Genomic DNA, 20884 nt, shown 5'->3' with positions numbered 1-20884 from the left:
GATCTGTGGCATCTCTCTGACTTTGTTTTCTTCCTCCCAGAATTCAGTCCCATCTGCTCCACCTACCTAAGTTCTGCCCTATCAACAAGTCAGAGCAGTTTCTTTATTCATTAACCAATGAAAGCTACACATAGACAGAAGAACCTCCCACACCATTCTGTCATAAGGTTTTATTACCTGTGAGTTCCTCTATTTCCTGTACCTTATGATTCTTCTGGGGAAAGGATTTCCCATGCCTTTTTCTGCTGTTTTTTGGGGCTCTCACATATTAGATTATTTTACATATCTCCCATATATGTACATCCATCTACATCCATCCTGTAGACAGAAGTTTCTGTCCCTCCATTTTGTTCCAGAGAAACACACAGAGTCTTATATTAATTATAAACTGTTTGGTCTATTAGCTAAGGTTCATTATTAACTAGCTCTTACAACTTAAATTCACCCATGATTTTTGTCTATGTTTAGCCATGTAACTTGGTACCTTTTCTCAGTAAGGGCTTCTTATCTTGCTTCCTCTGTGCCTGGCTTGCGACAATGTCTCTGCCTTTCCTATTTCCAGAATTCTTTTAATCTGGTCACCCTGCTGATACTTCCTGCCTACCTATTGGCCAATCAGTATTTTATTAACCAATATGAGTAACAAATCTTTACAGTGTACAAGAGTATTATCCAACAGCATATTCCTGTCTTGAGAGATAGTTCTTCCACTTGTCAAGATGCCTGGTTTGAAACCCTAGAAGATCAAGATGCTCCTTGTATTTGGCCTTGTGATGGTACCAATAACACTGTGTTGTAACTATTTAAGTGTTTATCTGTCAGGCCATAGTACTGTTAAAGGAAATTAGCCTCTACAACATGAAGGGCCGGCTTGTTTGGGTATCTGTCCCATCCAGTACCCCACAGCTGGCAAGCCCCATAGAGAATCACACACAGGACTCCATAAGATTATAAAACTGATTGGCCCATTAGGTCAGGCTATTATTAGCTCTTATAACTTATATTAATTCATTATCATTATCTATGTTAGCCACATGGCTCAGTACCTTTCTCAGCTGGGCAGGTTACATGCTGCCTCTTCAGTGGTCTGGGTAGAAATGGGAGGAATCAACTTCCTCCTCCCAGAATTCTGCTCTCCTTGCATCATTTCCACTTCCTGTCTGGTTTTTCCACCTACACCTCCTGCCTGGTCAATCAGCGTTTATTTAAAACATGATTGATAGAATACAGACAATTCTCCCACACCAAGCCTCATTTCTTCTCTGTAATTATACTTAAATAGTCTAGCATTTGCTGTTCCATGAAACCAGAAACTTGGAGTCTGAAGGTTTGAGACACAGTCCCCACTCTCCTATAAAGTCCTTTGCTAAGCTAGGCTGTTGTTTCCTGCATTCCTTTGCCTTTGTCATTCTTCCTCATCCTCAGCTCACACTTCATTGGCTAAGAAGGACTTTCCCTGAGCCCTCAAGGTGAAGTCATAAGTCTCTCTGAAGGAAACCCATATTCAACACTACCATTTTTCTATAGAGTTCACTCATGGAAAAGTCATTTAGCCACTGTCTCACTATCTCTCACGCTGCACACAGTGAGTTGTGCACAGTGGAAGGCTAAGAGGTGAGAACTTGGTCAATAGACTATGATTATGAAATACCAAGCAGGAGAAGGTAGCTTCTAAGGTTTCCTTGGGCTCTAGCCTAAGCAGATTAAGTGTAATGTTTCAATAGTGGCTAATGATATTAATTGATTCTCCCTTTGACAACTGTTATGAAGATCATGATTTTAGATACTATGAAAGAGAACACTCAGATTTTGGTCAAAAGTGAGGACAATATGAACTAAAAAGTTACTAGAGAGAAGGAACTTTTCTGTTGCTGCACTAACACCCCATGACCAAGACAATTTGTAGAAGAAAGAGTGTACAAGGGTTCCAGAAGGGTAAGAGTCTATAATGGCAGAGTGAAGGCAAGCCAGCAGGAACAAGAAACTGATGGCTCACATCATGAACTGCATGTAGGAGGCATAGACAGTGGACTCAAAATGGCATGAGACTTTAAAACCTCAAAGCCCACCTCCATAGACATACTTCCTCCTACACGGCCATGCCTCCTAATCCTACCCAAGAGTGCCACCTGGGAACCAAGCATTCAAATGCCCAAGCTACTGCGCAGAACATCTCATTTATACCACTAATGGTAATTTAATGTCTTCTGTAAGTACAAGGGATTATTCAACTTCATTAGAGGGTCTTCTGCCAGCTCACTGCAGGCTACTATGAACATAGCAACTCATAGAAGAGAAACCAAGATTTAACAACTCTGCCTGCAGTAGCCACCCAAACCCACAGGTCAAATACCACAGAAAGGGTGAGTGTCTCTGTAGGGTGCTCTAGCTCTGCTCCTGCCTGAAGCAATCTGAAGAAACAAAACCATTCCACCCATTGCCTTCTCACCCCAGCCCCATCTGAGCCTCCAAAAACTGTCTGATTTCTGTTCTTCACCTTCTACTTTCCAGAAAATCCTGTGGCTTGTGCCTACTTTGTCTATTTCTCCTCTAATACTGTATATCATTAAATACAGAGAATTCCATTACAACCATTGTCAGTAACAGCTTGTTTGGGGTTTGTTTTCTGTTCCTGTATCTGTTTTCTCCTTCCCCAGAGAGATGCTTTCTGTGTCCACCAATTGCCACCGGACTTTCTCTCTGCTAATCTCCAGAATACAGTTCTACGTTAGGGAAATTTCTATCTTAAAAAAAACACTGCAACTCATTAAGCTCATGTTGAGTTGTTTTCTTAAATTATTCACCAAGAATTGTTCTCAGGCAAGAACTCAACCCTTTCAAATGGCCAGACGAGACAAGATGAGCACGCGTCTTTGGGGAGGACTGCTTGGATTTGAATGCTTTCTTCCCTTCTTTTTATTATTGCTACTGCCTTTTAATTTCCTCTACTTCTGAAACAGCATCTTCCTGTAGAGAGAGCTGTAAAGGAAAACACATGTCTCATGTCAAAAGAGCTGCATCTAGGACTCAAGGGATTTGGTGAATGATGGAAAAGAAGGCTTTGAGGAAGAATGGAAATTGTTTCTGCGGAAGCTCGTATGAGCCAGAGGAGAGAGCAGCTGCAGCCAGGATGGAAGATGCTGTTTTTTATTGAATGCCACGAGATGCTGGGGTGCAGAGAGGGTCATGAAAAGGAAAAGGCATGAAGCTTCCAATTTCTTGTGGTCAGTGTGGTATATTGGAGGCAGTGACTCCTGAGTGTGGTTGGTTATTAGTAAGCAATTGTGATAGAGCTCTGTGGGAGTCATCAAAAAAAGTAAGCTGGAACAGGATTAGACAGGGCATAGCTGGCAAGACTGGTTCGTAAGAACCCACAAGAAAGATACTAAATACACCTTGAAATTTTTGAGAGAATGCCCAAAACCCAGGAGTCTTTTTAATACGGATGGGACCCAGAACCAGGGTAAGAAGATATGCTAATTAGTGTTTATTTCTACAAGGTAGCTTCAACTGAGAGGAGGAAACCTCAATTGAGAAAATGCCTCCACAACACTGGGCTGTAGGCAAGCCTATAGAGCATTTTCTTTGTCAGTGATTGACAAGGGAGGTCCGCTGTGGGTGGAGTCAACCCTGGGCCAGTGGTCCAGGGTGCTATAAGAAAGTAGGCTGAGAAAACCATAAGGAGCAAGTCAGTAAGCAGCACCCCTCCATGGCCTCTGCACTTTTTGAAATGAGGAAAGGAAAGGAGGATATTGTAATTAAATTATAGTCTTAAAAATAAAATAATTTTTTAAAGAAGAAGAAGATGAGAAGAGAGGAGGAGGAGAAGGAGGAGAAGAAGGAGAAGGAGAAGAAGAAGAAGAAGAAGAAGAAGAAGAAGAAGAAGAAGAAGAAGAAGAAGAAGAAGAAGAAAGAAAGAAAGAAAGAAAGAAAGAAAGAAAGAAAGAAAGAAAGAAAGGAACTTGGATTCAACTGAAGCACCAGGTCTCTCACTTTGTGAGAAGCAGCCTGAGCTACAAGGAGCTTGTTTCCTATGAACTCATAGCCTAATAGTTACCACTAAAGAAATAAAAGATGCAAACTGTAAATAAAAGACATACGTGGGTTGAGCTGTCAGGGATGGACTTGGGATCCTTAGAAACAATAGCCCCCTTGTAAAAGAGGCCCCTTGGGCTGTCTTATGTCTTCCACTGTGTACAACCACAGCAAGTGGTGTGCTCTAGGAACCAGAGCCTCATTGCTCTCTAGATCTTGGATTTCCCAGACCTCAGACCTGGGCAAGATACATTTCTGTTGCCTGAGAGTGCTACGTAGCCTATGAGATTATGGCATGAAAACCCAAACAGACCAAGATGGTGTCCTAATGCCAAGTCCCCTGGCAGGGAAAAGAACGAATGTCACGGAGTCAGTATTTACTACATGAGGAGTCACACGTCACCTCGACATTATTAGAGCCTTTGCTGTGACTATCAAAAGAGCACGTGTCCAAAACATGCAAACCACCCCTTATTTGGATGGATATCAAAAGCAATCGATGCAAGGCAATGAAAAGAGGTGGTAGGCTTGCAGACAGGCTAAAGTGACCCTATTAAAAAAACCCGTGACAACAGAAACTGTAAACAATGATGTGCTGCTGGGGACACTCACATTCTATTAAGGTCTGCAGGCCTCTTTAGAGCCTTGCTGTCACTGCTAATCAGAGGGAACCTGCAGACAGAAGGGAAGGCATGCAACACAAACGCCCTGCTTCAGGCTTATGGGGTTAAGTTAAAGTGAATATGGCCTTGCACTTGGAAATGCTGTTAGGCTATTAATCCTTTTAGCGAGCAGAGGCAAGCCCCATCATCTGTTCTTAACACAGCACACATATGCACACACACACACACACACACACACACACACGTGTACACATGCACACACATGCACATACATAGTAGTAGTACATCTACCCATCCCAGAAAGGGAACGCAGAACAGACCAAACTAATGATTCTATTAAAGCCTGACCAGGTGAGCCAGAGGGTCACAGTATGGGTGACAATTATTTACATGAGCAAGGGCAACTCAAAAACAACTGCATCACTGAAAAGCCCCCCTCAACATGAGTGAATTCTCACAAAAGCTGCAACCCTGGAGCTCTCTGCACAATGTAAAGGAAGCTCAACAGGTTTGGGGGATCTCTACGCACCTGAGCTGGTCAGAATGGCCTTCCCAGAAGCACTTCTCTGTTTCTCTAAAGCGGGAAGGGGTCTCCACGAGTCTGGGTCAGTTGCCCCAGCTATGTGAAGCCTTTTATCAGCAGAGTCTGCTGAGCTTTCCTCTGCCTTTCAGAGGAAACTACTAGGCAACAGAGCTCAACCTGGATTTTTCTCACCTCTCTCCAGCCTTTCTCTTCATCCCATCCTACAGCCCATAGGATGTTTTGCTCAGTTTGTCCAAGGAACCCCTTTCTAGTCTCTCGCCTCTCCTTCCTTAGTACTCAACTCCCTCTCCTGCCCATCGTCCTCATGGCACCAACGCATCAGCTCTCAGGCAAGCAGAGAAAACTCTTATCAACTCTTGCTTGCATTCTCCTTTCCCGAACGTTTGGGAAGGTACACTCTCCCCTTGGTCGTGTCACATGGAGTCATATTGCTTAGCATTTACCAGCGACATGCAGTCAGAAGTGGTGTGTGTCATGCTCAGCCTGGGGCAGTGAAAGCTTGTGGCTTTTATGATTTGCTTCACCAGCAATGGCGAACATGGAGACCTCAAGTCAGAGCAAGCAGTAGGCATGAAGCAAGGTCTCTGAGGGAAGGCGAGCAGGAGGGTTATCCAAGCCAAATGATGACCTTTATGTGAAATAGAAAGCGTCAAGCATCTTGTTAACACTTTACATTTGGAGATATCCATCACCGCCTACTATACAGCAATTCTCTCTGAGGTGACGGCAGTCCATCCTTCGGGAATACCTTAGGACTCAGGGTGTTCTAAAGGGAACCCTTTAAGACCCAGGAAGTAAACAACTCAAAATAGCTTCAGGAGTCCCTTAAACTGACCAGATGCATCAGGATCCACCCGTTCAAGCTTATATAAGCCATAAGGATTGCTGAGAGGCATCCTTAGGCTGACAGAACTGCCTGGAAGAGACACTGTCCATCCGGTCCTGCTGCCTGGAGTTGTACACCGCCTTCCAGGTTTCCGTCTTTCATGAGCCATCATCCACTCTGGTGTTGGGTTTTGGTGATGCTTCTGCTCCTGTAACTTAACCCTTTATTTGTCCTCCTGTAAATAGATCCATTAAGCATTTGTTCATTAAGGCAGTATTCATTTTGGTCTGTCATTGGTCCCCTTTATGGGGTGAGTAGCTGTTTGTTCATGCCCCTCCAAATAGAGACAACACAATGTGCTCCTTAGGCCGCAATCCTCTTGTACAAAAATTATGGATGAATTTGATACTGCCGGAGTAAAAAACAAATACATGTGAGTTGGTCTTAGCACTCGTGACAACTGCAGGGAATTTGGTATCCAAAGCTACTCTACATTGTAAACCACTAATGTGTAGATACATGTTTTCTGCGATTACTTGAAAATAACTTCCAGAGTGAAGTTGTTCAGCTCTGATGGAAATTATTGAAAAGAAGAAACTCAATAATGTTTATTATGTATTTGGCTGAATTGGCAAGAAATTACTGGAGGAGATGAAGCAGGAAGTAATTAAACAGAAAAGGAAAAGATACATCAAAAGCTCAAGGCCACCAAGGACTAGAAAAGCCATTTTTAATTCCCTGGGTAGGAATAACACATGTTAATAAAATCGAGGAGTAGCAGAGACCCATTGAGATTCAGTTCCATGTCAAAAATCGGGTTCGATGTGAAGCTTTTCCAGTCAGGATCTCCTCCGTGGAGAGAGTTTGGGGATGATAAAGCAAAGAAAAAGAATTAACTGGAACTATGTCTTGCAAAGCGCTGTGTCCTTATGTACAGAGCATTGATCAGAACCATGGCCTGGAGAGACAGCTCATCGGTTAAAGGGCAGGCTCACAACCAAATGTCAAAAATCAAATAGACTTGTTTCAGAAAGAGTTGAACTGTCAAAGAAGTCAGGAAGCAAACTTGACCATTAGGGGCATTAAGACTAGTTAATGCACCTTCCTTCTGCACCCAGTCTTATGGAATTGTCATCTGTGAAGTGATCAGTGAAGACAGACCCTGAGTGTTTGGTTCAGATGTTGCCTACAGGGAAAACAGAAAAGGTCGACACTCTGAGAAGGGGGAACTAGGATTCATAAGTCATGATGGGTGAGGCAACGGGTTGTGGGCCTCATCAAAAAACCTCTTTATCTTTAGGTGAGGATTCCTCAGTCTTTTCATTGTTGATCTTTGAGGTCTGGTGGGTTTTTTGCTTTGTTTTGTTTTGTAATGAGGAAATTGTCCTGTGTGCAGTGGTTTGAATAAGTATTCCCAAAAGCCTATGCGTGATCAGTTTCCTGTTCGATAGAGAAATGGTACTACCAGGAAAAATGTTGTGCCTCGTGGGAAGAAGTTTGATCATTGCCCGCACTGTCCTGGAGGAGCCTAGACAGTGTGGGGGCCCAGACCCATCTCTTTCTCTTCCATTTCTCGGCTTCCATGATGTGAGCAGCTCTAGTCTCCCACATTATCCAGTCCCGTCCCCCATATGTTGCCTCATCAACCAAAAGCAAAGAGATCACCTGACCAGAGACTGAAACCATGAAACCATGAGCCCAAATTAACCCTTCTCTATTCACATTGATTTATCTTGGTTCTTTGTTACATTAATGGAAGACTGATCATCATGATGTGCATTGTGAGACCTTTAGTGTCCTTCCTAGCCTCTACCTATTTTGTGGCAGTAGCCTTTCTTCCCTAGTTGTCACAACAACAACAAAAAAATATCTCTGTACATCATTAAATGGTCCCTAAGGAGACAAATGCTCCTGAGGGAAACACGTCCCTGAGTTGAGGAACCAGAAGGCTTATGAGCAGGATTTCATCGCAGTCTCAAGCTAGCGGTTGTTCTGTCTTTCCTTAGTCTGCTCCTTGACGAATGAGAATGTTTGGGTTGGTTTCTTCTGTCCTGTTTCACTGTCACTCATCACAGCAGACACAGGTGCATGTCTGTTTCTAGTTCATATGTCTCCAGACCCAGGGAATCCACACTTATATATGATTTGTACTGAGATTCTGAACATTGAGTTTAATTATCTACTTGACTGGGGTGCTGAATGGAATCAAAAGAAGGATTGGATTATAGTCTGCGTGTAAGATAAAGAAGCTATTGAACATCTGGTGACCAAAAGAATGGGTGGTGGCAGAGGCAATGCTATACGTTCAATACTTCTTTGTCTGCTTCTTTTCTGGGCATGCAGTAAGTATGCCTTCTAGGCTTCCAGCTGCGTGGTAAAATCTTGAGACTGGTGCCATAAGGAAATAGTATTAAAATTGTTCCCAAAAGGCCCATGAAGACCGCTCAGATGATGAAGACACCTGCTGCTGAGCCCAATGACAGAAGTTTAATACCCAGGACCCACAAGGTAGAAGGAGAAAACCAGCTTCTCCATGTGGTCTTCCATCTTCCACAAGCCCACCATCTCACACACACACACACACACACACACACACACACACACACACACACACGTGCATGCGCATGAAAATAAGATAATTAAAATGTGATTGAAATAAAAATGCTTCCTACAGAAAAATTTAGAAAAAAATAAATACAAATCCCTGTGTCGGTTAAGCCTACGGCATGGCCTGCGGCTCAGCTGCAGCTCAAGTGTCAGCCATTGTGGGAGCACCCTGACTCTCCAGATCCGATTTTCATATGCTCCACAGTTCCTCCAGCTTGGCACTTAGCAGGCTACATTGTGTTCATCTGTTTGCATTTCTCTCTTATTGGAAGCAGGGTCTGGTTTTATGCCAACTTGACATCTGAGCTGTAGTCATCTGAGACGAGGAAACCTCCATTAAGAAAATGCCTCCAGAAGATCAGGTTATACATAAGCCTGTAGACCATTTTCTGGTGTTGGAGGGCCCTGTCGATTGTGGGTGGGACCACACCAGGGTTGGTGGTTACAGGTTCTATAAGCAGACTGAACAAGCCCTGAGGAGCACCCAGTAAACACGGCCTCTGTGTCAGCTCCTGCTTCCAGGTTCCCTCCCTGTTTGCCTTCAGTGATGAACAGTGATGGCAAAGCGTAAGTCAAAGACATCCTTTCTTCCCCAAATTGTTTTTGGTCCTGGTGTTTCATCACTCAGCAGTAGAAACCCTAACTAGGACAGGGACCTCTTTTAAATACCCTAGCAGGCCGATATTTGTTGAGTGATCAAATGATAATTACTAATCTGAATGTCTCAGAACACACCAAAGAGAGACAGAGCCCACTCTGGTGAGTCTTCATGCCCCATCAAAATAGCAGGAGAGGATACACATCGATCAGGTCAAACTTGAAGCCCCTGAAGGTTGTAGCTGATGACATACACCTAAATAACACTGTAGTAATAAATGTGGTGGTAGTTTCTCTACCAGAACATGAAGGAAAGCAGGAAACACAATAACTTCCCAATCACTCTCGCCCCCAGAATGGTTCTAGAAAAGCCCTTGGGCTAAGTTCAGATTTAAAATTTAATTTTGATGACCTTTCTGTTTCTGAGATGTGAAAGGGAAACCGAAAGAAAGGCCTACAGCAAAACAATCTTCCCCAGGAGAATGCGATGTAGGAGTGTTTCAAAGCAGCATGCTCCCCAGAAAACTAAAGGACTCAGAGCTCCCAGGGAAGGATCTACTGACAGTGATCTGAGGATCTTATTAGGGAACTGATGTCCAACTGGGATCATTATCAAGACCCACAGACCATATGCTTTCCCAGTTGTGCCTGTGAGGAAAGAAGACTAGAGACATTTGGATGTGCAGGGTACCACACTCCTAATGATCTGATTAATAGTGGTTACACAGCACCCCAGAACAAAATGTATTGCATTACTTGATGAGAAGGCAGCAAAACTTTGTGTAGCATGCCAGAACAGATAAGACCTGCTATGGGTGGCTGTTGAAGATTATGATGAAAGTAAATACCCTTATTGACCATATCTGATCCATTTTGGAACATGCCACAAAAGGTTTCCTAAGCCCCATTTAATTCTAGCGCTTAATGGAGAAAGAGATGGATTTCAAACTATTGATAAAAATGGTCTCACACACAGACATTAAAGAGCAAAAGCCCCACATCATTCGTCTGAAAATTCTTTGTTCCTGGCTAATGCCAGGCTATACCTGGACTTTATAAAACATCTCCAGTCTACAGTATTCCATCTGAAAAGGGAATTCTGGTGCAGAAAAAGGCTTCTGAGGTTTCCCTCTGGCCATGATGTAATAACTAAGAATTAAAGACCCATGGAGGTCCTACGGGAGAATTAAGGAATGTTACAAGTCTAAGGAAAAATCACAGCACAGTATCCCCATACCACAACTTTTATTTTTTTTTACATAAGACAAAGGCAATGGTTAGAAAAGGAAGTTAGAAGTGTTTTCCTTCTTGCGGTTGGTGGGAAGAGGAGACTGAATGAAACTCAAGAGGCTTTCAGTGCTTTGATAATCTACATGGCTCAGACTTTGGAGAAGGCAAGGATTAGCTCATCTGCCTTTGTATTCGTGTGTGTGTGTGTGTGTGTGTGTGTGTGTGTGTGTGTGTGTGTAAACTACTGTATCAGAAAGATTGGAGGAATAAAAAGTTTTGCCATAAAGTTCTGTCAGATAGTATGACTTGAAATTTCTCCTATAGGAAATGAATTAGTTTGTGTGCAAGAAAATTATTTGTGTATATGGAAGCCAGATGTCAACCTCAGGAGTTCCCCAGGAGCTGCCCAAGAGATTTTTGGAGACAGTGCCCCTCGCTGGCATGGAACTCATTGATTCAGCTAGCCTGGTTGACCAACAAGCCCTAGGGCTCCTCTTGTCTCCAGCCCCCATCACAGGGATTCCAATTGCACACTGCTGCAGTCTGGTTTCTTCTTTTCTGTGAGTTCCAGGGCTTGAACTCATCTCCTCATGTCTGTAAACACTTTACCAACACATCTCTCTCTTCCCCAGCCAATAAGCATTGAATTTTGACTCTGACACCAGTGATATTTATTGACAAAGTATCTGCTCTCTTTGTACTTACTAGTGTGATTTGTCATCGTAGATGACAGCAACAAAGTCATCAGAAAGGAGGTAGATTGGGATAGAGTTGCTAGTTCTCTCTGTCGTATCTCTTGTGAGATATGGAGACTCATAAGAAATCGAGCAGTCACACATCGGGGGCCATTGTTAAGGCTGATCCAGATAGGGAAACAATGGAGGAATGCTTGACAGCTCTATGCATTTTTTTGTTCATTTTTTCTATAAACCTACATTCTTCTAAACAAAAAATCCCATTAATTAAAAATCTTGAAACTTTTCCATATTTATTAACAACAGTGTGCAGACTCATAGACATCCTGCCCTTTCTCCTGCAGGCTTCTAGATTTTCTTGGGCAATAACTAAAGAGCTGAAAAATCAAGAAGACATTTTAGGAGTTTCTGGGGCTGAAGCAACACAACATAATGAGTTCTGTGATCACAAAGAATGATTGAGGGCCAATGAGATGGCTCAGCAGTTCCGAGTTTGACTCTGGAACCCACACAATGGAAGGAGAGAAAAGATGTCTGCACTTGTTACATGCTCTCTCTCTCACATACACACACACACACATACATACACACACACACACAATTGTAACATTTTTTAAAAAAATGAATGAATGACCCTTACAAATATCCAAGGAATTGCATAAAACTCTAAAGAACATTACCTGAAGAATAGCAGTGAACTGAAAATAGACCAGAGCTCACACACACTCAGTTGTCATTCCTAATCAGCTCAAGTCCTGACTGGATTACAATCGTCGTTCCAATTATGAGTCAGGAGCAGAAATCACTCCTCCCTGCTGTTAGTAGAACATGGCATTATTCCATGTCGTTAATAACTTTCTGTCTCTCTGTCTTTCTCTCCCAGCCCCCTTTCTCTGTGTGTGCATCAAACAAAAAAAAATTAAACATACAAAAAGTACAAACTGATTGAAAATCAAGAGAAAATAGTCTAAATAAGCCCCTGTGTTGTCTAGATATTTGAATAACCAATCATGACATTAAAAATGCTAAAACTGATGTGCTTAATAAACTAAATAAGCAGATGAAAAATATAGCAAAGAACTAGAAAATATATTTTAAAGTCAAATTTATGGGACACAATGAAAGCTGTGTTAAGAAGAAAGTTCATAGTACTAAATGCCTGCCTGATGAAGCTTGAATATTCCACACAAGTGTATCAAAGCAACTCTGAGATTCCATCTTACACCTGAAAGAATGGCCAAGATCAAAAACACTGATGACAACTTATGCTGGAGAGGTTGTGGGGTAAAAGGAACACTTCTGCAGTGCTGGTGGGAGTGCAAATTGGTGCAGCCCCTTGAATATCAGTATGGCAATTTCTCAGAAAATTAGGAAACAACCTTCCTCAAGACCCAACAATATCATTTTTAGGTATATATCCAAAGGATGTTCAGTCATACCACAAGGACATGTGCTCTACTATGTTCATAGCAGCTTTGTTTGTCATAGCCAGGACCTGGAAACAGCTTAAACACCCATTGACCAAAGAATGGATAAGGAAAATGAGGTACATTCACACAACGGAGTACTACACAGTAGAAAAAATAATGACATCTTGAAATTTGCAGGCAAATGGATGGATCTAGAAAACATCATATTGAGTGAGGTAATCCAGACCCAGAAAGACAAATATCATATGTACTCACTCATAAGTGGCTTTTAGATATAAAGCAAAGAAAAATCAGCCTACAATTCACAATTCCAGAGAATCTAGACAACAATGAGGACCCTAAGAGTGACATGCATGGATCTAATCTACATGGGAAGTAGAAAGTATAAAAATAGAAGATCTCCTGAGTAAACTGGGAGCATGGAGACCATGGGAGAGGTTTGAAAGGGAGGGGAGAAGCAGGGAAGGGAGCAGAGAAAAATGTATAGCTCAATAAAATCAAATTTAAAAGATGTATTTCATAAAGATGAGCAGAAAAATCTACCAACCAAGTTTAAATAGGTATAAACTTGATAATGCACCTACATCGAAACATAAAAAGCTGGGCTGGTGAGATGGGTCAGCGATTAAGGATGGGACTGCTCCTGAAGAGGACCAGAGTTTGGCTCCATGTTTCCATCCACATCGGGCAGCTCATACCTGCCTGTAGCTAAAGGTCTTAGGATTAGTGGCCTTCTTCTAGCCTCATAGGTACTGCACTCATAGTCACATACCCACATATAAACACACACACACCACTTGCTTTTCTTGGTTAATGAATAAAGAAACTGCCTTGACCTGTTGATAGAGCAGAACTTAGGTAGGCAGGGAGGATGGAACTGAATTCTGGGAGGAAGAAGGCAAAGTCAGAGAGACACCATGGAGCTGCCACCACTGGAGATAGACTTGCTGAAACTTTGCTGGAAGGCCACGACCTCATGGGAATATATAGATCACAATAGAAATGGGTTAAATTAATATGTAAGAGTTACCCAATAAGAAGTTAGAGCTAGTGAGCCAAGCAGTGATTTTATTAATATAGTTTCTGTGTGATTATTTTGGGGCTAAGCTAGCCAGGTGGCTGGGAACAAACACGCAGCCTCCCCTCTCCATGCAACAAATTGGCCCCCAACATGGGGCTCAAACCCATGACCCTGAGATTAAGAGTCTTGTGCTCTATCAACTGAGCTAGCCAGGCAGCCAGGAACAAACAAGTGGATCCCCCTCCATGCAACACACTCACATTCACATACCCACATATAAATCACACACACAACACATACACACAACTTAAATTTTTTTTTGCTTTTCAAATGGTTTATTTATGCTTTCTTTATACCAGGCAATGCCCACTATCTTGCTTCTTTTCTTCCAATGTACTTCCCCGTCTCACTTCTTAAAAGTGTTCTGAATCAAAATACGTTCATATGTTCAGTCTCTTTTTACCTAAGCTTTACTATTTCCTCTACCATAATTCCATCCCTTGTTTTCTGCCCTACACAAATATTCCATGCACAAATACATCATGCTATACTCATTATACTTAAGGGTGAACATGGATGTTCAGGGATCCCTCTGATAGGTTCTGTTCCCAGGAGGGTTATAACTTGGTGATAAAGGAGGTTTATCTTCAACTTTTAAGACAGCTCCAGACTGACTTCTGAAGTGTTTTCACTGGTTTCCAGCCTCACCAAAGGTGTGGTATCCCTTTCCCACATCAACACCAACATTTGTTCTGTTCTGTATATTGAAGACCACCATTCTGACTGTGATGAGATGAAGTTTTAAGGTGTTTTAAACATGTATTTCCTTAATTAACTACAGAGGTTTTTTTATGGATGGAGATAGAGACAGAGACACATATTGGAACACTGGACTTAACTCCCTAGGTCCAAATGAGAAACAGAGGGAGGGAGATCGTGAGCAAGGAAAGCAAAATCAGAGGGGGCCTTCATCCAACGATGGACGGAGATAGAGATGGAGACCCACATTGGAGCACTGGAAGTCAGGACCGCGAAGGGTGCGTTCACCCACTGATACAAGGGGACTGATCGAATGAGAGCTCACCAAGGCCAGCTGGACTGGGACTGAACAAGCATGTGATCAAACCAGATTCTCTGAATGTGGCTGACATGGGGGCTGACTGAGCCCCCAAGGTCCAAATGAAGACTGAGAAGCCATTGACAATGGCACTGGGTCTTGTTTAGTCTGCATGGAGTGGCTTTTTGGGATCCTGGCCTGTTTGGATGCTCACCTTCCTGGACCTGGAGGGAGGGGGGAGGAACTTGGATTTCCCACAGGGCAGGAAACCCTGACTGCTCTTGGGAATGGTGAGGGAGGAGGAGAGGGAGTGGGGGGGGGGAGCGAGAGGGTATTGGGAGGAGGGGAGGAAGTGGAAAGAGTGTTTTCTGATACTTGAATAAACAAGTCTAAAGGAAAAAAAACTTAAAATTTTTAATTTTTCAAATTAAACATAGAAAGTAAAGCATGGCAAAATGAAAACTTTATTATTCCTTCCAGTAACTGTGTATCCAGAAATTACAAAGACATCTGAAATTGAACTGTGGTTAAAAGTGAATTTACAAAAGTCTGCAATGTAAAGTCAAAGTATAAAAATCAATTAATTTTATATCATGCTGTATAATAATCATAAATTAAAACTTAAAATTCACTGCTTAGAATGGCATCAAAATTGTTAAATAACTGGTAACATATGAAATATATATATATGTTTATAATCTCTGCATGACAAAATTATGAAATTTAGCTAGAAACACTCCTGTAGTCTAAATGACAGATATATGACATTGCAGGGCAAGACTGTCCAGTACCATAAAGATATCAATCTTTTCTTATTTGATATGTGGGTTTTACAGCATCATCTTATTCTAGGATTTAGAGTGGGTTTTTTAACAAGAAAAATTATTCATTCTAATAATTTTAATAATTAATAATAAGATTTGTGTGGACATGTAAAATGCTGAGATTAACCAATACTAACTCAAAGAAAAAAACAGAGATTTATATGATTGGATTATGACACTGGTATAATAGTGCATTCAAGCCACTGTGGCAGGCTTCAAATAGTCCATGTAGATTGACTACTGGGAGGTGCTGGGACTATAAAAAGTGGGGCCCACCTGGAGGAAGTTGGGACTGGGAACCTGGCCACTGTTAACTCTTGCTTGCTTCCTGAATGCCATGAGGCAAGCAGCTTTTCTCTGCAACCGCCTCCTCCCATGCCGTCTCTGCCTTGCAATGGCCTCCTCCCACGCCGTCTCTGCCTTGCCACATCCTCCTCGCATGCTGCCTCTGCTTTACAATAGGCTGTATAACAGCAGAAAGAGTCAGCCATTGACAGAAACCTCTTGAAACATGAGCCAAAATAAATTCTCTTCCTTTCACTTTTTTTCTCTCAGGTATTTGTCACAGCAACAAAAACATAAGAAGAAAACCCAGTTTGACACTTTTCAAATGCATCAAATCCAGGGTTATTGTAGGTCTAGATACAAAACTGAAAGCAGGCAAGTTAATGAAAACCAGGAGCAGGCAGAGAGTTCTCAAAGCCAAAAAGAATGTATCAAAGAGGAAAAAAAAAGGATAAATTGTGACAGAAAAATTAGGAATCCGTCAAAACACAAAGCTGAACATGCGGCAGAGCATTTACTTAGTGAGGCTTTGGACTTAAGCCCCAGTTCAGAAAGAAAATAAACAAACAAAGCCAGCAAAACAGGAAGAACACAAATTTTCAATACATACAGAGAGAAAGGGGTCTATCCCATTACATATGCAGGACTTACTGTGAATTACTAAAAGGAATTAACCAATTTTTTAAAAAAAAAATGGCAAACAACTACAGTAGACTCGACCAAGGTGAGGTGGAAATGTACTCACTATGTTCTTCCATTCCTTAGAGCAATGCCTGCTAAAACTTATAGGATCTGCCCTTGGGGTGATAGACATTAAAGAGACCGATGATATCATTCATTTCCAAGGTCACGGAACGGCCTAAAAGTGCTTGCAATTGGCATAAGCAATTATGTGCTTGTAAATGTGAACTAAAATTTGAGCTAACTCGATGACCCAGAAACTATATTCCCGGGCATGAATCCAATAAAAATATCCAATTCTGTACTGAAAAGATATAATAGCACCATTCTTACTGACAGAAACTAAACAATTCAAGCATCCGTCAACCATGATTCTGATATTTTTAAATAATGAACTGCTATATGACAGGGAAAACAGACTCTTGTGACAAACAGCATAGAACAACATAACATTTACAGCATGTAGTAAGAGAAGCTATGCAGGAACAATATTTTTTTTAAATATGTATGCTTTTCTTTAACTGATATATAGGAATAGTATTTTGAGGGGGTACCGTGTAATGTTTTATTGCAATATACTGAGCAATGTTTAAGTTAGAATAAAAATAGTTTCTCAAATATTTCTTACCTTTATGGTGAAAGCACTCAAAATTCCTTCTTTTTAAAGATTTATTTTAAAAAATTATTTCTTGTGTGTGTGTGTGTTGTCTTTGCATACATGTGCACATGTGTGCAGGTGTTTGCATTCTGGTTTCAGTGTCTTCATTTTAGACATCTTTCACCACTTGTTACATTAATCCTATGTATTTGTGTGGTCATTGTAACGGCACTGCCTCCTTGATTTCTCTGTAGATATTATACTATTGGTATTTAACATCTCTGCTAATTTTGTATGTTAATTTTGCCTCCTGAAAACACTGAACTTATTTTTATTGTTAATAGCTCAAATAGGAGTTTTGACATCTTCAGGGTTTCCTATTTATAAGATTATGCTAAGGGCTGGGTAGATGACTGGCTCCATTGGTGAAGTGTTTCCCACACAAGCATGAAAATCCGAATTCAATCTTCAGAACCCACATAAAAGGTCTGGAATGTCCTACAGTCCCAGCAATTGGGAAACAGAGCCAGAATTGCTGACCAGCCTAACTAGCTGAATCAATGAGCTCCAGGATCAGTGAGTCTGTCTGAAGCTATATGATGCACAGCTGCTGAGGAATGACACTTGAGGTTAACTGCTGGGCCTGCACAATGTGAATATGAGTGTGTGGGTGTATACACACACACACACACACACACACACACACACACACACACACACACACTTTTACTTTTAAAGAGACCAAGTCATCTACAAAACAGCAGTCTGATTTTTTTTTCTTTTCCAATCTCAATGAGCACTGCTTCTTTCTCCTGCTTGTTTTTTTTTTCTTTAATTCATTTGTTTTTGCTCCAAAGTGTACCTCTTTGGTTTTACAAATTTTGAGTTGATTAGCTTTTGACTTTCTAGTTCTTTGAAGTTGTTTGTTGAAGACCTTTCCATTTCTTTCTATGTTGAGGTTTATTGTTACAAACTTCCCCATTATTGCTACTTTTAATGGATTCCATGGGTTTTGGAACTGTGTCTCTGTTTTTATTTATGTAAAAACTCGAAATTTCTTCTTGAATTCTTCCTTGATCCATCAATTAATCATTATTATTTAATGCCCATATATGTTTATATTTTCCAGAGTTTTATTGTTACCGGTCTATAAAATATTTTGCATTATGATAAGGAAAGATACTCAATATAATATTAATTTTTTCAAAAAGTATTGAGACTTATTCTGTTGTTTCTTATATGGTTTATTCTGGAAAGTATCCCACGGGCTGTGAGGAACACTTATCATACAGTTGTTGGAGGGAGTGTTCTATAAATATCTGTTGGGTCTGACTCCGGTGCCAGGTCTAGAAACCGCATGTGAGTTCCAACCCAGATCTACGAGCCTTAAGTTTCTAACAGTGTGTGTGAGGGGGAGGAGGAAACATTTCTGTGTCCAGAACAAAGTCTTGTTCTACCTTTCTGGTTCTGCTCATGTCCCAGTCTGCTTTCTAGTGATGAAACAAAGACGTTGACCAAAAGCAACTTGGAGAGGTGGGATTTATTTCAGCAAAGCTGTAGTTCATACTGAAGAGAAGTCCAGGCAGAAACTCAAGGTGGCAGGAACCTGGAGGCAAGAACTGAAGCAGAAAACATGGAGGGAAACTGCTTACTGGAAATTCTTACTTGCTCAGTCTGCTTGCTTATACCCTGGACCACCTGCCCAGGGCTAGCAGCCCGCTGTGAGCTGGGCCCTTCCACATCAATCATTAATCAAGAAAATGCCTCACAGGCTTACCTGTAGACCAATCTGATAAAGTCATTTTTTTCCATTGAAGTTACCTCTTCCCAGATGATGCTAGTCTCGTCCAGTTGAAACAACAACAACAAAGTTCTTCCTCAACAGATGGAGTTTGCCCTCTCTGAACCTAGGAGGTGTTGCCATCAATCTGTCGCTGGCAGTGCCGTCAGCCGCCAGATGTTTCACACCTGGCTAAAGCAGTTAGGATGACAGTGAAACGCAGGAGGGGACCCTTGGCTGGATCTGGGCCAGAGGGAAAACAATAGAATAGAATGTGTTGTTCGACTCCTTGAATGAAACAATGTTTTAAGTTTTTTTAGATTGATTTATTTTATGTATATGAGTGTTCTGCCTGCATGTATGTCTATGCACCACCACACATGGGAGTCTGGTTCCCTCAGAGATCAAAAGGAGATGTTGTATCCCCTGGAACTGAAGTAGCAGATGATTGTGAGGCACGATTTGTGTGCTTGAAACTTAATTCTGGTCCTCTGTAAGAGCAACAAGTGCTCTTAACCCTTGAGCCAATTCTCTATCCAGCCTTTGTAATAATATTTTAATTGCCTAACTATATGTTTTTGACCTTGGGATGGTGATGATGGATCTTAACTTTTGAAGTACATCCCAAACACCCAGAGGGTTCGATAAAACACACCCTCATGTTTGCACCCCTTCCTCTGTGCTCCTGGTCTCTGATTCAGTAGGTTGGGATGGAGATGCCCTTCATTTTTGTGGACCAGATGGGATCCCATCACCTTAGAATAGAAAAACTCCTATGTGGTAGAGCAAAGCTGGGGCCCTAAGGTAGCATCTGTGTTCTTGGGAGACTTTCACCAGGATTCTTGTGAGGAGATCATTTTCCTTCCACTCTCTCTTTTCATGTTTATAGCTTTAACAAATCACCACGAACTCTTTGATAATAAAAGAAATGAATACATTATGAAATTCAGTATCTTTCTCAGCCACATCTGATGCAAGGGAATCTAATTGACATGCTTTAGAGTCTGTAACTGGTGACCAGAGCAATTCCCCAAAGAAGCTGAGCCTTTTCACAGTTGCTCTGCAGTGAGAACTGAGCTATGTGACAAGTCTCTGTGTCTTCCCAAGTCCTAGCATGGTGCCTCTCATGCTGAGAAACCAATGAGATTCACAGCACTGCCCTATAAATAGCTGTGTCCCCAGAACTTGAGAAAATGGTAAGCCCAAAAATACTGTGTCACCCTGAGGAGGTTCTGGAACACTGGGGACCTGGGAGGACACCTGGCTGGGGAAGGCTAAGGAGAAGCCTCCAGGAGAGGAAATCAGCCACCTCCCAGAGCCTGATGGCTAGTGTTGCCTAGAACTCAGTCTGTCCCGGAGATCTCAGGAGGGAGTAAGCCATAAAGCGGAACCAAAGTGATGAACAACCATCCTAAACAAAGTCTTTTGCAATCCATTTCTTTACTGAGGACTTCATACTTGAGTGAAGCATCCATATTAGTCCTGCTCCTTCCTCTCCCTCCATTCTCTTCCTGTGTACCTCCTCCCTCCCAAATTCACAGCTTCTTCTTCGTGTGTGTGTGTGTGTGTGTGTGTGTGTGTGTGTGTGTGTGTGTGTACAACCCACTGAGTTCATTCAATGTTGCTTGTATACACGTGTCCAGGGCTGACTACTAGGGAATGGACAGCCCGTGTGGGAACTCATCCCTGGAATTAACTGCTTCTCCCTCTCTCAGTAACCATTGATAACCTGTAGCTTTTCATCTTGGTGGTGGGACCTTGTGGATTTTCCCTGTCCACATTGTCATGTAAACTGGTGCTATACAGTAAAGAATTTTTACTGTACAAAAGTGTTTTTGCTTGATAATTTTTTTTACTTTCCAGGAGATGCCAAAGGAACTATTTCAAACATATTCATGTTGAAATGCAAATCTCATAATGTTCCCCTAATTTTCCGATGTACATAACTTTGCTGTAAAGTGTATTCCTTTGTGTAGAAGGAAAATATATTAATCATAAAGATTTAGAATATGCTGAAAAGTGAAGAAAAGAAAACTTTACCAGACTGTAAT

The sequence above is a fragment of the Myodes glareolus genome, chromosome 6 (assembly GCF_982192425.1).
Source record: "Myodes glareolus chromosome 6, mMyoGla1.1, whole genome shotgun sequence".
Lineage (NCBI taxonomy): Eukaryota > Metazoa > Chordata > Mammalia > Rodentia > Cricetidae > Myodes > Myodes glareolus.
This window is presented reverse-complemented; position numbering follows the sequence as displayed.